Source organism: Schistocerca nitens, chromosome 6, assembly GCF_023898315.1.
Source record: "Schistocerca nitens isolate TAMUIC-IGC-003100 chromosome 6, iqSchNite1.1, whole genome shotgun sequence".
NCBI lineage: Eukaryota > Metazoa > Arthropoda > Insecta > Orthoptera > Acrididae > Schistocerca > Schistocerca nitens.
This window is the reverse complement of record NC_064619.1, coordinates 704,979,176-704,999,415: the sequence shown is the minus strand read 5'-3', so window position 1 is coordinate 704,999,415 and position 20,240 is coordinate 704,979,176. Positions and strand designations below refer to the sequence as shown.

Genomic DNA, 20,240 nt, shown 5'->3' with positions numbered 1-20,240 from the left:
TCTTGACACTGTGCACTCCGTCTTCAGGCCACAAGTGGCCCATCGTGCCATCCGACCGCCGTGTCATCCTCAGCTGAGGATGCAGAGAGGAGGGGCGTGTGGTCAGCACACGGCTCTCCCAGTCATTGTGATGGTTATCTTTGACCGGAGCCGCTACTATTCGGTCGAGTAGCTCCTCAATTGGCATCACGAGGCTGAGTGCACCCCGGAAAATGGCAACAGCGCATGGCGGCCCGGACGGTCACCCATTCAAGTGCCAGCCACGCCCGACAGCGCTTAACTTCGGTTATCTGACAGGAACCGGTGTATCCACTGCGGCAAGGCCGTTGCCTCTTGACACTGTGGATCTCGAAGTATTGAATTCTCTAACGATTTTAGAAATGGAATGTCCCATGCGTCTAGCTCCAACTCCCATTCTGGGTTGACAGTCTGTGAATTCCCGTCGTGCCGCCATAATCACGTCGGAAACCTTTTCGCATGAGTCACCTGAGAACAAATGACGGCTCTGCCAATGCACTTCCGTTTTATAGCTTGTGTACTAGATAGTACCGCCATCTGGTCCATGACTTTTGTCACCTCAGTGTATATACACTGATTAGCCACATTATGACCACCTACCCAATAGCAGATACGTCTACCTTTGGCCTGGATAACAGCGGCTACGTGTCATGGCATAGAGGCAGTGAGGTGTTGGCAGTTTGCTGGAAAGAGTTGGCACCACATCGATGAGCTCTAACGCCACATTCGGTCACATCCCATATGTGCTCGATCTGGTTCAGATCTGGCGAATTGGGGGGGGGGGGGGGGGGATGTAAGCACTTCAACTGGAACTCGTCACTGTGTTCTTTGAACCACTAACACATTCCTGGCCTTGCGACATGGGGTATTATCTTGCTGAAAAGAGCCACTGACGTATGGAAACATGATCGTCATCAAGGGGTGCAACGGGTGTACATGGTCTGCAAGCAGTGTACGATACTCACGGGCCATCATGGTGCCTTGCATGAGCTCCACTGGGGCCATGGATGCCCATGTGAATGTCCCTCACAGCCGCCCTTCAAAGTCCAGGTTCCAAGGGGCTGTTCCCATGGGCATTATGAAGAAGGTATCGGGATTCATCAGACCATGCAACGCTTTGCCACTGCGCCAACGCCCAGTGTCGATGGTCATGTGCCTATTTCAGTTGTAGTTGCCGATGTCATGATGTTAGCATTGGCACATGCATGGGTTATCGTTAGGAGAGTTCGGTGCACTGTGTGTTCAGACACACTTGTAGTCTGCCCAGTATTAAAGTCTGATGCTAGTTCCGCATTGTTTCACCAATCTGCCCAGCCTACACGTCCGACATTTTGAACGAGGGGTGGCCGCCCAACCCCACGACCTCTAGACGTGGTTTCAACCTTGGTTTCGCCACATGTTGAAGACACTCGCCACAGGATACCTCGAGGACTCCAAAAGTCGTGCAGTTTACGAAATACTCGTACCGGGCTTCTGGGCCATCACAGTCTGCCCGGTCAGACTCAGATTGGTTCAAATGGCTCTGAGCACTATTGGACTCAACTTCTGTGGTCATTAGTCCCCTAGAACTTAGAACTAGTTAAACCTAACTAACCTACGGACATCACAAACATCCATGCCCGAGGCAGGATTCGAACCTGTGACCGTAGCGGTCTTGCGGTTCCAGACTGCAGCGCCTTTAACCGCACGGCCACTTCGGCCGGCCAGACTCAGATTGCGAGCCTTCCCCATTCTACACGCGAACTGCATGCTCACTGTTATTACATCACCGTGTGTGTGTCTTATTAGCAGTCTTCCAAGCCAGGTGACGCTGCTATCGTCTGGATGGGTTTATATCGATAATAGGTCGGTAGTCATAAAGTTATGGCTGATCAATGTATGTATGTATGTATATACGAGGGCGGTTCAGAAAGTAACCTCCGATTGGTCACAGTGCGGGTTGTGGGGGGAGTAGCGACGCCATCTGTGCGTTCACGCACTCAACAGGTCAGTCGGCATCAAGCCGTGGTCGAGTGAACGTCGTACCTGCGCTAGTTTAGTTTTTGTGGCAGTTTGAAATGTGTGCTGCAATAGAAAACCCCGCCAAATGTGAAGTGCGTGCTGTCATAAGGTTTTTTACAGCCAAAGGATATTCTGCGGCAGCTATTCATCGTGAGCTTTGTGCCGTGTACGGACCAAGAGTTATGAGTGAAGGAGTTGTCCGTGAATGGGTACGTTTATTTAAAAGTGGACGAGAAAACGTTCATGATGAAGAGAGGAGTGGTAGACCATCATTGGTGACTGACGAACTCGTTCAGACAGTTGATGCAAAAGTTCGTGAAAATCGACGTTTCTCAATGTCGGAGTTGTCTACTGGTTTTCCACAGATTTCTAAGACTCTCTTGTACGAGATAGTGACAGCAAGATTGGGTTACCGTAAGTTCTGTGCACGATGGGTGCCCAAAATTCTTACCGACCACCACAAAACTCAAAGAATGGCCTCTGCATTAGACTTTCTGTCACGTTATGAGGACGAAGGAGAACCATTGTTAAACAGAATCGTGACCGGTGACGAAACCTGGATTAAGTACGTGAACCCTGAGACAAAAGAACAATCAAAGATGTGGGCACATTCAAATTCGCCTACCAAACCAAGAAAAGCCTCGCAAGATTTTTCTGCCAGAAAACTGATGGCAACGGTGTTTTGGGATGCCAAAGGGGTGTTGTTGGTTGAATTCATGGAACGTGGTACGACCATTAATCAAGACGTGTACTGTGAAACAATAAAAAACTTACGACGGGCTATACAGAACAAACGCCGTGGTATGCTGACTTCCGGTATCGTTTTTTTGCACGATAACGCCCGTCCTCACTCTGCTCGCAGAACAACGGCCCTTCTTGAGTCCTTCAAGTGGGAAGTTATCAACCATCCACCTTACAGCGCAGACCTGGCGCCAAGTGATTATCACCTCTTCATGCATTTGAAGAAATGGCTCGGGTCACAGCGGTTTGATGACGACGAAGAGCTCAAAGATGCGGTCACAGGCTGGCTCCAGGCACAAGCGGGTGATTTTTATGCAGAAGGAATTTCAAAGCTTGTGAAGAGATACGATAAGTGCCTCAATCGCTATGGAGACTATGTAGAAAAATAGTGCAAAGATGTAGTTGTAAGATGTATATATTAAAATATTTTTATTTAACTTGGTGTATTTTTTTAAATCAACCGGAGGTTACTTTCTGAACGGCCCTCGCATAAAATGCCTAAATGAATATGGAACTCCTCTCATATAACATTCTCTTAGTATTTTCTGCAACTTTCCTGAAATAGTGAAGTCTTGGAAACTACTTGTAGCTATATTTTCCCTCTCCTCCTTTCTACTTTTCACTGTGCCATCGGAATAGCTAGAAGTTCCTGCAGTGCTTTCAGGCACACTTTTTAATGAGATTTTTTGCTTCCTCGTTTGCATATTCTGACATAAATCTGATAGTATCACACGTAATCATGCATGGCTGATTATGGAGAACTTGTCCTGCACCTATTGTGAAATGACACTGCAATGCCATGTTAAGTAGTTAGGAGAAAGCAACGAAAACGCACAAAGTGCACAGGTCGACAAGTGACAGTACACTGAGACCGACGTCCCTTCGGAACATACAGATGGACCCGCCCAGTGTTCAGTATCAGAATGCGTTTCTGTGAGGAAACAACGTTATTTTGTGCGAGCTTTGTCTCTACTCCTCTGAGATGCAGTAGCCAGTGCGTCGGGAACTCTCGAGATCGAATGTTTTGCCCACACTGCACTGACCAGTACCCGTTCAGACGCCGTCCGAGTCTCGTGAAACGCCAACTATTAGACAACGAAAGCGATCTCTCCGGCAAACGCAGCAGGTATCTGTAATTCAGCTGTTCCTGAGTGTTAGCGCATGGCACCTGTCAACTGCTAGTTTGCGAGGCAACTGCCGGATACAGAGGGCGCTTTTGTCCTCGCCTTGGCCGGTACGAGCTGCCCGTGGTGTCTTCTTCCGCGGGAGTTCGACTGTGCAGCAAACAGCAGACCGATGTATCTCACCGGGTGCGGCTGCGATTCTATGGGGCACTGAATGAGTCGACACTACAAACTTTCATGTCTCAGCAAAGTTATTTTTCTTTCATGGCAGTTACAGGTATTGGGGGTCGGCTGTCGTTCGAAGTAATCTGATTAAGTCACTTCCGTTTTTACCACAGTCACGAGTTAAGTTGCAGCCTCAAACAACGGTTCCTTGCCTTAAAATTCTCTTAGTGGAAACTTGCCCACGTCTCTGCTGATATATTTTGTAACACGTACAATGAAGCTATCGCCCTAACACAGCTTGCACGTAAGGTTATTTTGCTGCCACGAAACGCAAGTCCTCTGCTGTGTTCTGTATTTTACATTTTACATCTTGCAAGATTAATTTTCATTTTCAAAATGGATTACTGCCATAGAGCTCATTATCGTTAAATTGAAATATATCGGAAACCAAAACGCAGTGCTGTTCAACCAAACCAACACATTGTGGCGTCGCTCTTATTTCGGGCAACAATTTTATTTGCCAGTTTTTACCATGTTATTGGGACGCTGAAGTTAACAAGCATAGCTGGCTTTCTTGAGCAGCAATGTAGAGTGTTACAGCGACGAATAAGAAGAAGTTCCAGCACTCGCAACACTATGGTTGATATTGGCCGAGCAGTGTGACAGAGAGGTACGTAAATGGGTGAGGAACACAGAACAAGCCGGGAGAGTAAATCCTACTAGGAGATTCTAAACGCCGCGGACACATCAACTTTTAGGAGCAAAGTTGGGACTTTTCTTTACAAATATTAATTACTAACTTAGCGCCCGTTGCTTCGTTCGCATAGACTGTACGGTCTGCACAGATTATTATTGTTTTTCTTTGATCGAATTTTTATGTTGTTAATAACTTGCAATCCCTTCTAAAATGTTCACGCTAATTAAAAGCATAAAAGCATGGTCTTCTCCGGATGCGCTTCTGTCCAAAAAGCGACTCTGGTAGCTGGAGTCCAACGATTTTATTAATCATACCTTTTGCGGTCTTATGGAAATACTTTGATAAAAACTTTCATCCTGTAACCAATATTTCTTTCTAACTAACCGAGAAGCGAAATATCGATTTTTATAAATTTAGCTTGAAAATTTCTGTAATGTAACAAAATATTTTCTTGAAAATTCTCATTCCCTATTTCACCTCCTTAGGGGTTAAGTTTCCAAACTTACTGAAACACGTGTTTCTGGCCGAGAAACCAATTACCAATTTTCGTAGGTATAACTTCAAATTGCCTTAATAGTGACGTGCTCTCAAAAAACCTTTCACTGCCTGAAAATTCGTAAAAGCTCTTCTTCAACAATGCCTGCTGTATAAGCTCAACACCCTCTCCAGCTTTCAAGTTTCTATCCTTAGCGGTTTGGTCTGGGCGATGATGAGTCACATTATGTAAATTGAAGAGGGGGTGGGTGAGGAAAGAAAATGGAAGGGAATACTGATTTCAGCGGCATCACGACTGTATGCAGAATCGGTGGGAACGAGTGAAAATGTGTGCCAGGCCAGGATTCGATCCTGGGATCTGCTGCTTCCTAGGCAGTTGCATTAACCACTGTGCCATCCAGACACCGCACGGACTAACACGCCACGCCTCTCGGTCCATTCACATTCCCAATCAGCGTCACCTACCCGCAGTCCCTTCCATATCCTCTATGCTCGCCACTTTGAGATTCCCACAGAGGATCGGATGTACAAGTAATTATGCCTATCGAAGCGAATCAGTTACATGAATGGATGGTGTCTGTTCCTTTGGGCATGTTCGAAAGAACGGACACCATGCATTCATACAGATGTCAAGTCAGTCAGTATGACATTGCCTTTTATATATACAGATTAAAAAACGTAACAAGGTGGTGCAGTGGTTAGCACACTGGCCTCGCATTTGGGAGGACGACGGTTCAAAACCACATCCGGCCATCCTGATTTAGGTTCTCCGTGATTTCCCTAAAATTGCTTCAGGCAAATGCCTGGATGGTTCCTTCCAGAGAGCACAGCCGCTTACTTCCCAATCCTTCTCTAATCCAATGGGACTAAAGATCTCACTGTTTGGTCCCCTCCCACAAATCAACCGATCGGATTAAAAATTACCTTGATCAAATTAAAACCTGGGGTGAGCCTAGATGCCATTACAGCTTTGCTAGTACCATGCTACTACTCAATATAACAATTTATTTCAAGAAACAAAAGACATGTTAAGTGAATCTTCCGTTGGTTAATTATAATAAATGAAAAGCGCTAGTTCGATTTTGTTCTATACTATCACTTTTATTGTGTTAGTTAATTTCATGTTAAATATTGGTTTGGATATGTAGATGATGTGCTGTGTATGTGGACTGGCACTACAAGACAGCTCAACACATTTTTGCAAAACCTGAACAGTCAACATGAAAATATTCAGTTTACAAAGGAGACTGGCAACAAATTCATTAACGTCAGTTACAATATTTAAGAGAGATATTCAACATGATTTACATCGTGCAGTGTCCAGGACCCTCTCTTGCGACAGATAGTCTACGGGATATAGTCCTCCTATGGTACAGGCGATGAAGCTTTACACTGGTCTGTGCAAGCGACTTTGATCACGGGCTGCCTGTTCCAATGGATCAATACCTGTATATTTAATAGGATCGCCTTTTTTGCTCGATATTATCGAAAAAGAGAGATGCGGCAAAAATCTTATCAAGTTCTCTGTTGGATGAAGTTAACGGAGCTTTTATAGTTCATAGTTTTTCTCAGTTGGGTGGTACATAATAACGATGATAGAATGTTTGGGTGACATATGTGAATGCACCCTGAGAGACATAGATCTCCTTCAGACTGTATGTAGTTTGGAAACGCATCACAATGCAGTAGCAAAATCCTCGTCCTTCTTCCAATTCCTGTATGTGTAGTCTTCCTAATTTTCCTGAAAAGAGACACCATTGTAACTGTTCGTACTGACTTTTACACTACCTCATGTTGCAGGAGAAAGCTTCATTTTGGCACTGACCTCACACATCGTACATCATTGGTGAAGCTACAACAACAATTTCCCATTTCCGCTGAGTAGTCAAACGATTGTTCTGTTGCATTAACTCAGCTCAACCTGTTTCTAGACGGGTTGCAGAAGGTGGTAGATATAGCGCTCTCCGACTACCGCCCAGTACCAACTTAAATTGGGATGTTGACATGGACGAAGCTCTAGGTAGGCCGGGGAAAAGACTGAGGAACAGTTACAAGATGCAGAGGGACTGTCTAAAACCGCGTTGGAATGTTGCTGTAGCAGATAGGTTCGAAAAAGGTGACTGGTTTCGAGATACGAGAATGGCACGAATATTATTCACCTGTGTCAGTAACCATTAAAAGACACCGCCATAAGATTCAACGCAAGTATCTGGTTCAATGGATAGATTTGATTCCAAATCGCAGATAGAATTTCTACGAGAAAGCGTCGCACCATCAGCAATTCTTGTGGGTGCCTGTAGAACCAAGACTGCTTTGTGTGCAGGGGGCGGGAACATAGTCGTTGTGATAGTGTTTTTAATAGCGCCATGCTTACGTGTAATATATGTTGCGGGTGGTAGAATGCTTCTGTGGTCAGCTTCAGATGTTAGATCTCAATAGTGTTCCTCCAAAAAAGATCGTCTTCCCTCCAAGGATTCCCATTCGAACTACCTCGTGAGTGTAATCCGATTACTGAAAAGAAAAAGTACTTGCCATGCAAAGTGACTCTAATGATCAATTTCATTAATTAGCATGACAATTTCAAATCAATGACTTGCCAAAACATGGTTCAAATAGCTCTAAGCACTATGGGACTTAACATCTGAGGTCATCAGTCCCCTAGAACTTAGAAACTTAGAACTATTTAAACCTAACTAACCTAAGGACATCACACACATCCATGCCCGAGGCAGGATTCGAACCTGCGGCTGTAGCAGCTGCATGGTTCTGGACTGTATCGCCTAGAACCGCTCGGCCACCGCAGCTGGCTAATGACATGCCACCTGGCGGGTGTAGGCGATGGCTAGGGTACCACAGGTATGATACTTGGGGTTTTTTTCCATTGTGACGATATCTTCTAACGATATTTGAATCGCTCACCTACACAATCATGGTAATAAAATCAGATGTACGAGGGCTATTCGGAAAGTAAGGTCCGATAGGTTGCGAAATGGAAACCACGGTAAAAATCAAAAATGTTTTATTTGCAACAGTTAGATACACCTTGCAGCTACTTATCTCCATAGTCGCCGATCCGACTTAGACGTGTATCGTAGCGTTGTACCAACTTTCCAATACCCTCGCTATAGAAGGCAGCCGCCAGTGCTTTCCGCCAATTCTCTACGCTGGCCTACGGCTCGTTGTCTTGTGCCAAAATCTTGTCTTCATAGCCAGCGGTTCGTGTGAGCAGAAATGAAACTCAGAGGGAGACAATTACGGGCTGTATTGTGGGTAACCAAACATTTCCAATTGAAACGATGCAGGAGCATCTTCATTGCCCCTGCAGAATGAGGCTGAGAATTGTCTTGAAGAAGAAACAGCACGACAGTTATGTAATGTTAGCTGCATAGCTTCAGGCGAAATTTCTCACCAGGCCCTCGTACTTGGCGGCAGACACTATTTTCTAGACATCTTTACGCACTCACTGCGAGCTCAGAAATGAGAAGAGCGACGTGATGCTAACTGGGGTTATACTAGAGACACTACCCAACACATCTGTGCAAAGCTTTATCGGATTTTCATAGTCGTTTCCATTTCGCGACCGATCGGACCTTACTTTCCGAATAGCCCTCGTATTACCGAATTTATAAAGTGATACATAGTATAAACCTTATATTTACCATTTCTGTGTCCTGTTACCTTAAGAGAGAGTGCGAAAGTGAAGAACCGTCCTGTGACAGTGGTAGATCTTAGCACTCCATCATGAGCCAAAAATGAGTTTAATAGTCTCGTCCTGTGATGCAGGACATGACAGGTAAGAAAAGATATTTTTCTACTTAATGAAAGAATACTTGGAGGAAATATAGCCTATGCCACAGTCTTGTGCAGGGTTTTTACAACAAGTAACGATACCTTAGCGAATTGAAAACGTGTGTATTGCCGATTTCTTCTATCTTCAAAAATAACTCGTATAAACGGGAGAAATCTACATTTCGCGTGAGAAATTCGACGTATGTTGTCAACAACATCACTGCTTCAGATTGGGCAAAGTGGGTTTTTTTTTTAAACTGGGTGCTCTATGTCAGTGTGGAATTGTTTAGAACTACTGTGTATGTTCAAGCTGCAGCTGTTTGTATCGCAGTGCCCCATGGCTGGCTGCAGTGGTGGTCACGAGGAGTCAGCAACCGGAAGTAATGGATTAGCTCAGCCTGTGACTGGTACAAAGAATGCACTTACCTGTCTGATCTTGCCCATGGCATCGAGTGCTGGCAAAGTGACCAGTGCGCTGGGTGAGTGTGACAGAAGTGGACATGTGTGTGTTATGTGAGAAAAGATTCAAAATGATGGACGTTTCCACTGGAGGTATCTATAACATCCGAAATCCTACTATTCAAATCATCCCTGCATGCCCTCCTTGGCCAGGGGTGGTGAACTCTGGCATGCACGTGGCTGTGGCTGCGGCCACGGCGGTAATTTAAGTATCAAGCAAATTGATAGAGTGAAAGGGGAGGGGTTATTCGAATAACCCAAGCCTGAATTTGTACCTGTATCAGCGAGGGGGAGGGAGTGTGTGGGAGTGGGTGAAGGTTGCTTGAGGTGTTGGGGGAACGAGGGGGAGAGGCAGGGGTGGGGGAGGTTGCTCAGAAGGATGGATTATCGCCAGGAGGTTACGATCCTCTTAGCAGAACAATAGGTACAGACTGTTCATTCAAAAGCGAACAATAGGTTTGCCTCTGAGTGCATACTTTTCCCTGATGTAGGCAACCTGCACTAAAAAATCGTCCCGAAATCGGCCTTGCCCCACTACTGGCGAAGATGATAGAGGCAATCATCCGAATTTGATGCAGCAAGTTATATGGCAGGGTGGATTTCGGCGATGATTTCATGACCTGGATGGAGGAAATGGAATGTTTGGAGACAGCCAGAATGGAGGACATGTTGACAGAAGGGCGGCAGCCATAAAGGGTTCTCAAAAACGGGGGAGACTACAGGGTGTTCAGACTTAAGTTTATGGGAGGTGTAGGAGAAGCGAATGTGTTCCAGGTGTTCGAGGACGTGTGGAAACCCTATTAGCTGGTACGGGATACAGGTGGTAGAAAGTAGTCGAATACTAAAAGTGAGGCGGGATGCGTGTAGTTCCAGAATCTGGGGAAGTGATATTTTACTCGTTAACATTGCCGTCCCACTCGCATTAATGTTACCACGTCAACGTCAACGAGCAGTAACCACTTACAGACGGCAGGTCACAGCACTAGCAGTGAAGTGTATGTAAAGCGTGGTGGGGAGATGTGGAAACGGTGTAGTCGCTGTTGCAATGTGGAGACGAAGTTATTTATCTGATGGGCCTAGGACGGAAGCATTTCGGAAATGGCTAAGTTTGTTACCTGTTTTTGTGTCACTGTCGCTAAAATACACAGTGCATGGCAAAAGGGTGCTATCCAAAACCGCCACCCAAGCAGCTGTGGTGCACCATGGGCCACAGATGACAGAAGTGAATGTCGGCTACAGAAGTGTGTATAGGCGAACAGATGAGCAACTGTTGGGCAGCTGACCACCCAGATGAACCAAGCGCCTACCACCAGTGTCTCCTCAACGACCATTCAGTGAAAGTTGCTGCTTATGGGCTTTGCAGCAGGTGCCTGTCTCATGCACCCATGTTCACTACTGTTCATCGGCGACGAAGGGTGGAATTTGACTGACAATACCTCAAATGGACGTCCACTGAGTGGCGACAGGTGGCCTTGTCAGATGAATCACGTTTTATGCTCCACCAGACGGCTGTTCGCGTGTATGGCGTGAAACGTCTGAAATTGTTTGCAAAAATTTTCTGAAAAGATATATTTCAATTGTATCCGCAAAGAAAATTAAAGTTTTTGTCTTTTGTGAAAAAGATATTTTAGAACAAAAATCATAGTCGAGAATTATTGGAATAAGCCCATATATCCAGCTGTCTAGGCTGTGATGTCTCTTATACAGTGAAGAGCCAAAGGGCCCCCACGAGCACGCGGAAGTGCCGCAACACGACGTAGCATGTACTCGACTATTGTCTGAAGTAGTACTGGAGGGAACTGACACCGTGAATCCTGCAGGGCTGACCATAAATCCGTAAGAACACGAGGGGGTGGAGATCTCTTCTGAACAGCGCGTCGCAAGGCATCCCAGATATGCTCAATAATGTTCGTGTCTGGGAAGTTTGGTGGCTAGCGGAAGTGTTTAAACTCAGAAGAGTGTTCCTGTAGCCATTCTGTAGCAATTCAGGACGTGTGGGGTGTCTCATTGTCTTGCTTGAATTGCCCGTGTCCGTCGAAATGCACAATGGACATGAATGGATTCAGGTGATCAGACAGGATGCTTACGTATGTATCACCTGTCAGAGTCGTATCTAGACGTGTCAGGGGTCCTATATCACTCCAACTGCATACGCCCATTACAAAGCCTCCACCAGCTTGAACAGTCTCTTGCTGACATGCATGGATTCATGAGGTTGTCTCCATAACCGTATACGTCCATCCGGTCGAAACAATTTGAAATGAGCCTTGTCAGACCAGCAACATGTTTCCAGTCATCAACAGTCCAATGTCGGTGTTGACAGGCCCAGACGAGGCGTAAGGCCTTTTGTCGTGCAGTCGTCAAAGGTGTACCAGTGGGCCTTCGGCTCCGAAAGCCCATGTACGTGATGTTTCGTTGAATGGTTCGTACGCTGACAAACGTTGATGGCCCAGCATTAAAATCTGCAGCAATTTTCGGAAGGGCTGCACTTCTGTCACGTTGAACGGTTCAATCAGTCGTCGTTGGTCCCGTTCTTGCAGGATCTTTTTCCGGACGCAGCGGTGACGGAGATTTGATCTTTTACAGGATTCCTGATATTCACGGTACACTCGTGAAATGGTCGTACGGTAAAATCCCCACTTCATCGCAACCTCGGTGATGCTGTGTCCCATCGCTCGTGCGCCGACTATAATACCACGTTCAAACTCGCTTAAATCTTGGTAATCTGCCACTGTAGCAGCAGTAACCGATCTAACGACTGCGCCAGACACTTGTTGTTTTATATAGGCGTTAGCGACCGCAGAGCGGTATACTGCCTGTTTACATACTCGTGTCTCTGTATTTGAATACTCTTGCCTATACCAGTTTCTTTAGAGCTTCAGTGCACTTTGTGATAATGATCCTAAGAAAAACGACAAACGTACTTGCACAAGGTAGGTATGGTTAAGAGAATGCTCCTGAACAAAACCATAAAAAGACGGTACTTAAATTCTATAACACTACCACTGTACCTTAACTGTTCTGTTGATCCTAAATATGTACTTTACCGCACAAACAATTACAGAGAACTGAAGCGAAGTAATGAGACTTTCGACTTTTGCGGGATACAAATTAGAAGGTCTTGAGAGGAGCTAAGAGATAAGATAGAAGCTCCGTGTTCTAGAAACAGTGGAAAAAATCCAAAATCAATGACATGACCATCTACTACGAATGGATCAAAGCCGGATACCGAGGAAAACTATGGCTGGAGACCCAAGGGTATAAGGAGGACGGGTTGACCACGAGAAAGGTGGTGCGATCAGCATTAAACTGCTTTGTTTCGGAACGAGCAAAAACGTTTAACCCGAAGACGTATTTGATGATGGTTCAAATGGCTCTGAGCACTATGGGACTCAACTGCTGAGGTCATTAGTCCCCTAGAACTTAGAACTAGTTAAACCTAACTAACCTAAGGACATCACAAACATCCATACCCGAGGCAGGATTCGAACCTGCGACCGTAGCGGTCTTGCGGTTCCAGACTGCAGCGCCTTTAACCGCACGGCCACTTCGGCCGGCGTATTTGATGATGAGTTAGGTGAATGAGACAGTTGCGGATTGTGAGGAATTCAAATTCATCAGTAAAATCTCTTGCGTTTACATACGTTCTTTGCCTTCGTAAGTGTTGAGAGACGAACAACTTTCTCTTCATTCGTGTTCACCTTCCTCCTCTGACGTTCTCTAAAAATCTGATAGATCAGATCCAATATCACTTACCACACTCGCCGTTACTGGTCAACAACTGCACTTTAAGAATAAACGAAAGTGCTGTTCTCAATAATGGGGGAACTTTAAACCATCAACCCACATCTGTTGGTGTCGCAGTAATGCTGTTTTGACAATACGTACATTGGGCGCCTGAAAAAGCATTGGTCCAGTTCACCGAATAACGCCGCACGCTGTCAATTATCACTGCCTCAGTAGTAAGCTGTAATGAAAGAATGCGCATGCTTTCATGCACACTTAAAAAAAATTAAATGAAATTTAGTATCTCAAATGATATTCACAGGAGAAGGACCATAACCCAGACAGATCACTACAGAAATCTGCTGATTGTCGCACGGAACTTTTAACGCAACACGTGCAGGTAATGGGAGACTTGCGTGTCAGAGCTGAATGCTTCCAACGAGACCGGAGTTTAGGTTCTTGGAATGTCGTTTACTACGTAGGCCTACTCACGCCATTACCAAGCAGCTCAAGCGAACAATGATTACAGGGGAAGGTGAACTACTTGAAATACCAAGAAACTCAGTGTTAGCCTGGCCCCACGTCACACTGGTACATAAATCCGTCATTCATAACAAAATGGCACAATTCGGCCGAAAAATAGAGAGACGGCAAGTATTTAAAGCAGCGTAAATAGATTGTTCATCACGAGCTTGTTTGCGTGACCATCCCCCGCAGCAATCACAGGAATTTTTGCTTTGCAAATAAAAAACACCTTCTCTTGGTGCACTATATTTTATTCCTCCCAGACGCGTTTCGCCATTTTCAAACCAAACATTAGTGGGATCCAGAATGATATAGTTTTGGTTTCCTATGTGGAATTTATAGATTATAAAACAGTTTTATGTTAATAAGAGATTACTTATAGTTCTTCGCTGTTTTAGTTGGCATCCGTGTTTCCTCTCATCTGGCTGGAGGTCGCACTACAGCCCTATTTACGAAACGTAGGCATGTTTTTATGTTTCGAACTTTTTTCTTCCTACTTTTCATCTTGTCTGCACTTACAATTGTGATGCCCTATCAGTCTTCTGTCACTAATTATATATATTTGATCGAAAACTGTGATTTCAATATGTAACTACTTTTGAGTTCGGTATATGTCTCATCTTGTTTGGTTTGTTTAATTACATGTTGCCAACCTACGGAAGTACACAGGGAGTACATAAAGTCTGGGAACACTTCCAGTTATTTATTGCACAAGAATCAAACATTGTACCGATATCATACACATGTCATTTTGAAGAGAACCCCTGAAAGTTTTTTTTTTTTTCCTGTATAGCGCCAAAGCGTAGTTTGGTAATTTGCCAATAGACAGCGCTAGTCGCAAACATGGCGAGTTCAGGTGCGAGATCACTTCGCCGAAAACACTGTCACTGGATATTCCTACTTGGGCGTGTTGCAGCAATAGCTTATGCCTCAAATGCAATCGGACTCTCGGTGTGACTTTTTTCTGTGGGGGACACATTAAGGATCTGGTGTACGTACCGCCTCTACCACGTGTTCTAGCAGAGCTCCGGGAGAGAATACTGGAAGCGACTGCCACAGTCAACAATGCCATGCTCGGACAGCTATGGCAAGAATTCGATTACCGTGTTGACATCTGCCGCGTCACTCACAGTTCGCATATCAAATGTTTGTAAAAAAAAAAAAAAAAAAAAAAAATGGCTTTCAGAGTTTCTCTTCAAAACGCAATATGTATGACAACTGTACAATTTTTAGTTCTTGTGCAATTAATAATTTGAAATTGTTCCCAGACTTTATGTACACCCTGTATATTGAAAGCTAACGTCTATTCATTTCTGTAATGTTTGTATCTGAGTGTGTGTGTGTTTGTGAGTGTGTGTGTGTGTGTGTGTGTGTGTGTGTGTGTGTGTGTGTGTGTGTGTGTGTGGTGGTGGTTATTCAGTGCAATCTGCGGAATGTTGAACATGTGAACATGAATGCAATAGCTGTCAGAGAATGGTTGAAAGTTTAGGCGTTCAGCTGATTTGAGTTTTGGTTTAAATGTTTTGTTGATATCTTCATGGACAAGTGGTGGTGGTATTATTATTATTATAACAGTAATCTGTTGTAGTGTTACGAGTTACGCTATTACTTTATCTAATAGTGTAAAGAATGAGTTGTCTGTCATGTGTACTTGATCATTCAACAGGGTTTTCTCTTCTGCTTTGGTTTCCTGTATGTTATAATTTTCGTGTAGGGTCAGGAAGTGTTTTTTATTGTTGATTCTAATTATTTTCGTATCTTTTTCTCTAGTCGTTGGTTTGTGATTGTGTTCTCTCAGGTGTTCTGCAAAAATGGAGTGGTTTGTCCCATATTTCCAGGCTCTCATGTGCGCTTTGTATCTGACACCAAATGTTCTGCCTGTTTGTCCTATGTATTTTCCATCACAAGTGTTACAGTGTAATTGATGTACATCAGCTTCCTGGCATATATCTGTGATTTTTGCCAATTTTGGAGCGTATTTTTGGATATAATTGTCTGCTGTGTATGATATGTTTATTCCCTGTTTTTTGAAAATGTTCGTGATTTTATGTGTGAATTTTGTTTGTTTGTCATTGTGTACCATCTTGTGTTTTCTCTTATATTTTCCTGCTTACTCTGTGTAGTTGTTATGATACTGAGTGTTTGTGATTGGGTTTGGTCCTGTTGCGATGTTATCAATGGTTTTGTGCTTTCTGCTTTTATTTTAGTTTTAATTTTGTCATTTAGCTTCGTGACAACGTTACCATTGTAACCATTACTTCGGGCTATCTGCGTTATTATGACCAGTTCGTTTTGGTAGTTTTCTTTGTTGAGTGGCACTGTGATGAGTCTATGGAGCATGTATCGAAGTGCTGCTTGCTTTTGTGCTCATGGGTGGTTCGAGGATTGGGGAATGATAATGTCAGTTGCTGCAGGTTTACAGTACATTTCAAACATATGCTTATTGTTTTGTTTTGTGATTGTTATACCCAGAAAGTTCATTTGGTTATTCTGTTCTTTTACCAATGTGAACGTTATATTTTTATGTACCTCGTCGATGTGTGTAATTTTTCGAGTTTTGTTTGTGGTTCATATATTAAGCAGAGGATGTCAGCCATATACCTGAACCAATGTAGTATGTTGTATTCTTTTGCTACTATTTTTGTGTAAATCATCTGTTCATTGTGATTTATAAAAATATTTGCTAAGGATCCTGACACTGGGTACCCCATTGGTAATTCAGCTTCTTGGTAAATAAACATCATTATTGAATTGGCAGTAATTTTATTATATTTTTATAAATCACAATGAATCGATGATTTTTACAAAAATAGTAGCAAAAGAGTGCAACGAACTACGTTGGTTCAGGTATATGGGTGACACGCGTCTGGGAGTAATAAAATACAGTGCAGAAAGAGAAGGTGTTTTTTTATTCACAAAATAACTATATTGTTCATCGCCTAGCATTCATCAGATTTAAGACTTGCTGAGTAGACCTTATTTATATGCGACTCATCTAATTGAGCAAAATAGTACGACACTGGCCAAGCAAAAACTATAGTGGTTAGAGATATTGTTATTGTCCGGTTATCTGGCCTAAGCTGCCAGCTCTGTCGAAAAAGCGTCGAATATTTCATTGTGACCACAATGATTACGTGAGTGTCATGGTATTACTTGCCATACACGAGGAAATTGCTAGGACTTACTGCTAAGTTCGGCCCTCATTTTTCCTCCAGTGTGTCCATGAACAATACAGCATGCCGTGACGTACGATGTTTTCTTCTATTCGTGTTTTATTTCATAGCACCATCCACAACTCATTCAGCACTGTCTACCAACCAATCAGACATAACGTACACAGTACACATAATTGATTCACACCAATCGAGGGACATGAAACGGAAGCAGTGGTTGAGAAGGGAGTGAGACAGGGCTGTAGCCTATCCCCGATGTTATTCAATCTGTATATTGAGCAAGCAGTAAAGGAAACAAAAGAAAAATTCGGAGTCGGAATTACAATCCATGGAGAAGAAATAAAAAATTTGAGGTTCTCCGATGACATTGAAATTCGGTCAGAGACAGCAAAGTACCTGGAAGGGCAGCTGAACGGAATGGACAGTGTCTTGAAAGGAGGATGTAAGATGAACATCAACAAAAGCAAAACGAGGATAATGGAAATAGTCGAATTAAATCGGGTGATGCTGAGGGAATTAGATTAGGAAAGCAAAATAACTGATGATGGTCTAAGTAGAGAGGATATAAAATGTAGACTGGCAATGGCAAGGAAAGCGTTTCTGAAGAAGAGAAATTTGTTAACATCAAGTGTAGATTTTAGTGTCAGGAAGTCGTTTCTGAAACTATTTTTATGGAGGGTAGCCATGTATGGAAGTGAAACGTGGACGATAAATAGTTTAGACAAGAAGAGAATAGAAGCTTTCGAAATGTGGTGCTACAGAAGAATGCTGAAAATTAGATGGGTAGGTCACATAAATAATGAGGAGGTACTGAACAGAATTGGGGAGAAGAGAAATTTGTGGCACAACTTGACTAGAAGAAGGGATTGCTTGGTAGGACATATTCTGAAGCATCAAGGGATCACCAGTTTAGTACTGGAGGGCAGCGTGGAGGGTAAAAATCGTAGAGGGAGACCAAGAGATGAATACACTAAACAGATACAGAAGGATGCAGGTTGCAGTAGGTAGTGGGAGATGAAGAAGCTTGCACAGGATAGAATAGCATGGAGAGCTGCATGAAACCAGTCTCTGGACTGAAGACCACAACAACAACATATCGGTACCGGTTTGCACGTAGTGTTATTAGTGGCAAATTACCAACTTTCTACCTTAGAGCTAATCTACAGGGTCTGATTACGTCGTGACATTACACTTTAACTGTACGCGGTGTATCCCGAACTTTTGGGCCTCTGTACCCGTACCTATCCCCGTGCACTTCATTGTCTCCAGTTACTCTGTAATTTGTCAAAGACAGGTGTAGCACCAAGGATGCTTAAAAATATCACCATTGTCAGGTCACAACTGACTTCTTCGAGTGTCTTAAATGTTAATTACTTAAATGTTCCGGTGAATTGTTTACTTGGGCCATTAGAGAATGAGTGTAAGAAAGCCAGACTTGGTGGCAAATGTCATTTATTGTACAAACGCTGATGAGTCTGACAACTCAGAGTTGCAAGCCATCATCAAGATGTATGGCTAATGGTAGCACCACAGTTATAAAGAAGACTACTTACGCTGATTTCCAGTCCTCTCCAAATTTCTTCATGGCATTTGTTGTGTGGCGTTCACTGACTCAGGTATTGGGAGTCTCGTATGCTTTGGTCAGATAGTGGTAGTCACACACCAGGTAAAGTTCATGGTGTCCCTAAAGTCTTTACTCAGTGAGGAGCCAGAATGCTTGAGATGCTGGATCGTATTCATAGAGTGTTGTTGCTGCTTATTCAGTCCTGACACTGGTTTGCTTCAGTTCTCCACGCTAGTCCATTCTGTGCAAGCCTGTTCATCTCCGAATAAGTACTGCAGCTCACAACTATTTGAACCTGCTCCTTCCACAACTTTTACCTCCACATTTCCCCGAATAACGAAAGTGACAATTCCTTGATGCCTTAGGTGTTTCTATCAAGAGATCCCTTCTTTTTGTTAAGTTATGCCATAAATTTCTTTTCTCCACAGTTATATTCAGTGCCTCCTTATTAGTTATCCGATATGCGCGTCTAATCTTCTGCATTCCTCTGTGGCACCACACTCCATAATCCTGTCTAAAATTTTTGTGATGTTTCACTTCCGAATAGGATTAAAATCAAGACAAAATCCTTCACAGAGTCTTCGTACCCTCAAATTTATAAACGATTTTAACAAATTTCTCTTTTACGAGTATGGTTTTCATCCTATTGCCAGTATGCGTTTTATATCTCGTCCTCTAGGATATCGGAAGCTATTTTCCGGTCAAATCGACTGTGTAGTCACATGAATGTGATCACCTGTCAAAAGCCTGAATACCCAGCTTTTGCAGCTCGGACTGCCGCAGGAAGAGAGTCAGTGATGTTCTTGATGGTACCGACAGGGATGTGGAACCATGACACCACCAGTGCAGTGGTCAGTTGCGTTAGGTTTATCCGTTGAGGATCGATGGCGCTAACAGCCCGATCGAGATGGTCCTACATATTCGCAATTGGGTTTAAATCCGGGGAGTCTGGTGGTCAGGGGAGTATGTTAAACTCATCCCAGTGCTCTTTGAATCACGCGCGTACACTACAAACTGTGTGACATGTTGTATTGTCCTGCTGTAACATGTCATCGTGGCGAAGAAAAACGAACTGCATATGTGGGTATGCATGGTTCCCATGGATATATGCATAACTGTGTTGATCCATCGTGTCTTCCAGAATGACGAGATCACCCAGGAAATGTCACGAAAACATTAGCCGGACCATGATTCTCCCTACTCCGGCATTTTTTTTTTTTTTTATTTTGTTCGTTTTCGTTCGCTTCATCTGCTCGGTGCGGACGTCGCAAGACACCCGTTTCAGTTCGTTGTTGATCTATTAACTCAGTTTTTTTTTATTCCAGAGGGCAGCTAACCCTCTGACCGAACACGCTGAGTTACCGTGCCGGCAGACATGGAACCTTCTACATCTACATCCACACTCCGCAAGCCACCTGACAGTGTGTGGCGGAGGGTACTTTGAATACCTCTATCGGTTCTCCCTTCTATTCCAGTCTCGTATTGTTCGTGGAAAGAAAGATTGTCGGTATGCCTCTGTGTGGGCTCTAATCTCTCTGATTTTATCCTCATGGTCTTTTCGCGAGATATACGTAGGAGGGAGCAATATACTGCTTGACTGCTCGGTAAAGGTATGCCTCTGTCTGGGCTCTAATCTCTCTGATTTTATCCTCATGGTCTCTTCGCGAGATATACGTAGGAGGGAGCAATATACTGCTTGACTGCTCGGTAAGGGTATTTCCTTAGGATTCTTCCAATGAATCTCAGTCTGGCATCTGCTTTAC

General features: G+C 43.9%; 1 pseudogene; it reads right to left on the bottom strand.

Moving 5' to 3' along the window:
* Nucleotides 1–213: 213 nt before the first annotated feature.
* On the bottom strand, nt 214–331 carry LOC126264034 (5S ribosomal RNA; annotated as a pseudogene).
* Nucleotides 332–20,240: the final 19,909 nt, after the last annotated feature.